The 3991-nt window shown below is 46.8% G+C and overlaps 1 protein-coding gene across 1 annotated transcript in view; it reads right to left on the bottom strand.

The window, feature by feature from the left end:
- Slc2a7 (solute carrier family 2 member 7) overlaps positions 1-3991 on the bottom strand; it is a 16217-nt gene that overhangs the window by 5940 nt on the left and 6286 nt on the right. The window lies entirely within an intron of this gene.

Here is a 3991-nt window from a genome sequence, read left to right on the forward strand (position 1 = left end):
TACAAACACTATTACAACAAATCCTTCTATTCATTAAGAGAATGTAACTATATATCTATCTTAACCATCAAAATTAATTTATAATTAAATAAAAACCATTAAAATAGGGAGAAATTATTAGACAGGACTCTTGATTGGTGAATAAAAGGTGGCCAGCCTTTGTTCATCCATAAAGAGCCCCCAGTAACCTCCTTAAAAGACAGCCCCAACAATGTGGTCATTGGTTGAAACAAAGTTTTTTCAAAAATTAAAATAAGGTTTTCTCATAAAGGATGCTAGATACATTAAATATACTCATGCCTTCCAAATATACAGTATTCTACAATGTCAATTTTCTTTCAGATTTAAGCACATGCCTTTCTCTTATGCTCCAGGTTTTCATAATAAGAGGTTCCTGTGAAGCCACCATGAGGTCATCAGCCACACGATAATTTTCTAACTAAAACTTCTGTGACATGTGTCCTGCGAATGTGCTATTACACTTGGAAATACCAAAACAAAATGGAGATTGCATCATCTGTTATGACTGTTCCCTATAAAAGTATGTAACTGTTGTCTGTTAACATTCTACAGGGATTTAACTGCTCCAATGTCCATGGTTGGTAAGAAATAACAGTTCTCTGGTTACACTTTATATTTCAAGGTACTTAATACTCAGATAAAATTCTAATAATCAAGTATATTGCTCTAAACTAAATATACTAATGTAGACCCAGATTCTCCTAAAGGAGCAATTGTTATTAATTCCTATTTCATATCCCTATCTGCTCCTGGCATTCATGCCAAGCTAAAAAGACAAAAATCTCAGCCCTCAAACCCCACAGGAAAACTTAGTCTAACTTTCTGCATCTTCAATAATGGAGACCAAAATTAACTATACACAGTGCCAACTTCTGGCTGCGACACTGGAGACTCCCATCAAAGCAGGGCCTTGACGAGATAACGCTAAGCCTAAACAGCTCTGCCACCCAAGCCCTTCCTGGATGGTCTCATGTGGCAAAGGACACTGGACATGAGCTTGCCCCAAGCTGCAGCCATCACTGGGACATCTGCAAGCTCAAGGGTCACTAGAAGTGTGACTGTCCTGTCCACCAGAGAGTGGGCAAGTCATCCAATTCCCTGTCCTCACAGGGAAACTCACTACGGCCAGATCCATCCATACTTGACCTGCTTGGTCTTGCTGCTGAAGAGAAACAACAGAGCTTGGGGTCCATGGCCCACATCGAGGTACCTTTGTCAGAGTTCTGAGTCTCCCTGGACATCTCAGGTAAAAAACTTTTCTTGCTGACATGGAGACCACATATAGTGTTCTTCCTGAGTTCTAAAGTTGCTGTATTAGCCCTAGTCTCCATAGTGGGAGTTGATGGCCGACCTACATGACCCCTCGAGACAGGCCCATTCCCTGCTGACTTCAGACACTGTTCTTCACTCATAATTTCCTTGCGATCCCAACCTGTCCCTCACCTCTCATGGGAGAGACCTTCTCTAAAAACTCCAATTCTCTCTTACCTCTCTCTCCCCCACTGTGTACATCCCACAAACCCAACCTCAAGGCACAGCCAGCACCTCCTTCCCTCTTCCCTTGTCAACCACACACTCTGAGACACTTCCAGTCCCACTCATGTCACACGCGCCGTTCCTCTGCTATCGTGCCTCAGAGATCCCACAGCATTTACCTCCATTCCTCAATACCCGATACCCCCCAAACATCAAAAGGGACTCCAGCCCGTATGCCTTCTTCACCGTTCCCTTACACCCAGGTTGCCGAAACGTCTTTGCCTTCACATGGACTGACCCAGACACTCTCCGATCTCAACAGCTCATGTGGACGGTCCTGCGTGGACAGTCCTGCCTCAGGGGTTCAGAGACAGTCCTCACTTCCTTAGCTAAGTCCTCGCTGCTGATCTCGAAACCCTTGGCCTCAAGCCCAGCCTGCTTCTTCAATACATTGACAACCTGCTCCTTTGCTCTCCCTCTTATGCCCTAGTCCTGCGACCCACAGCTACTCTTCTCAATTTTCTGTCAGGGTGAGGTTACAGGGTCTCTCCCTCCCCAGCTTGATAGCCTCACCAAAGGTCAAATATCTAGGGCTCACCCGCACTCCCCTACTCATGCGATCACTGCCGACCACAGAGCTCTCCTTCATGAGCTTCAGGGGCCACCACAAGACAGCAAGTCCTCTTCTTCCTTGGTCTGGCTAGCTTCTTCCGCCTCTGGGTTCCCAACTTTGCTTCCCTAGCACAGCCACTCTATAAGGCACCCAAAGGTCCCTGTTAGCGCCCCTGACCCCGCTGCTCCTATGCGTTCCTCCTCTCACAAGCTACAACAGGCTCTCCTAAAGGCCCAGCTCTCACATTCCTCAACCCCACTCAGCCTTTTACCCTATATACCACCTCTCAGGTCACAGTGCTATGGGTGTTTTAGGACGTAAGAAGAGACCACCCTTTCAAGCAGTAGCTTACCTTTCTAAATGGACCCCATATTTCTGCACACTTGCAGCAGTAGCTGTACTAACAGACAAAAAAATTCACTTTAAGACAGTCTAGGGCTGGCCAAATAGCTCAGCAGATTGAAGCACCTGCAAGCAGGCACAGGGGCCAGGGGTTCGATCCCCGGGCCTGCTGTGCCAGCCCTGCCCCTGCAGCGTGCTGAGATGGCAATTGAGACTGGGCGTGGTGGCGCACGCCTGTAATCCAGCTCTTGGGAGGCTGTAAACAGGTGGATCATAAGAGTCCGATCTAGTGGTGAGACCCTGCACACCCTGCAGACCCTTCCCTGAAAAAATACCAAAAAAAAGGACACTGTATCACAGTCCACTCAGCCCATCACCTCAGTGAGCTCATCACACACGACACAATTCCAGCCCTAATGACTCCTCGTATACAACCAATCACCTCATGTTCACGAGAATGCTTCTGTCACTATTTCTCCCTGTTGTCCTCTCAGTCCTGCCGCCTTATTCCACACCTCTGCTGCGGCCCCTCAGTACAGCCGTGTCGAGGTCTACAGGCGACCCCATCTCCTTTCCTCACACTGGTATCAAAAACTAAACATCGATACTCCTCCTCTTCAATACGGTCATGGTAAAATGACACATTCAGATCACAGACCCCCCCCCCACCAGGGCTATAGCTCAGGGGCAAAATGCCTGCCTGGCAAGTGTAAGGTTGTGAGTTCGATTCCCAGTGTCAAAAACTAAATCAATACAATAAAATTGGATTAGGTAAAAGTTACAGAAAAAAAAAACCCACAAGAAAATTTAAAAAAAAAAACCTAAAAAAAAAAAAAAAATTAAAAAAAAAAAGCAAAAAAAAAAAAAAAAAGATCACAAACTCTTTCATAATAACCAAAAGATGAATGATAGGTTCTGGTCCCAGTACAAATTGCTAAAAATCATCATGATGGCCATCAAATATGGCTGAAGCCCTTAATACAAAAGTCTGTCTTCCCTAAGACCACCTCCCCCTTCTTCTCCAACTCAGCCCAGGGTGCAGTTTCCTTCCACCCTTCCCGCCGCCTCAGGGAAGCCCCCAGTCAGCTCCCTCAGGTCTTATCTAAACATCTCCTCCCAACTTCACCCCTGACAAAAGGCCATGAGAACCTCAGCCTCCCTTTGTCCAACTCCCGAGAGCTCCTTATCGTCCCCACATTCTCTGCCTGTCCTCAAAGGGGATAAAGCCTCTTTCCCTTTATTCTTCTGCCTGTTTCTCTGCTGCGCCGGGAGCCTCAAAAAAGCCTATCACTACCCTCAACATCAAATAGATAAATGAACGTAGCAGGAGAAAAAGAAAGCAGCCCACCGTAAGTCAGAGTTTGGCGGCAGAGCCAGGGGGTCCGTGACTTCTGCTGTTGGGCCAGTCCTCAGCCACTCTGGGCCTGGCTGCCTTCTTCCTCCAGAGCTGTGTGTCAGAGGGGCCTGGCTTTCCCTTTGCTTTCCAGTGGGTTTTTCTTTCTTCTCTCTCTCTCTCTCTCTCTCTCTCTCTCTCTCTCT

This window comes from Octodon degus, unplaced genomic scaffold, assembly GCF_000260255.1.
Source record: "Octodon degus isolate 3935 unplaced genomic scaffold, OctDeg1.0 scaffold00113, whole genome shotgun sequence".
In the NCBI taxonomy this organism is placed as follows: domain Eukaryota; kingdom Metazoa; phylum Chordata; class Mammalia; order Rodentia; family Octodontidae; genus Octodon; species Octodon degus.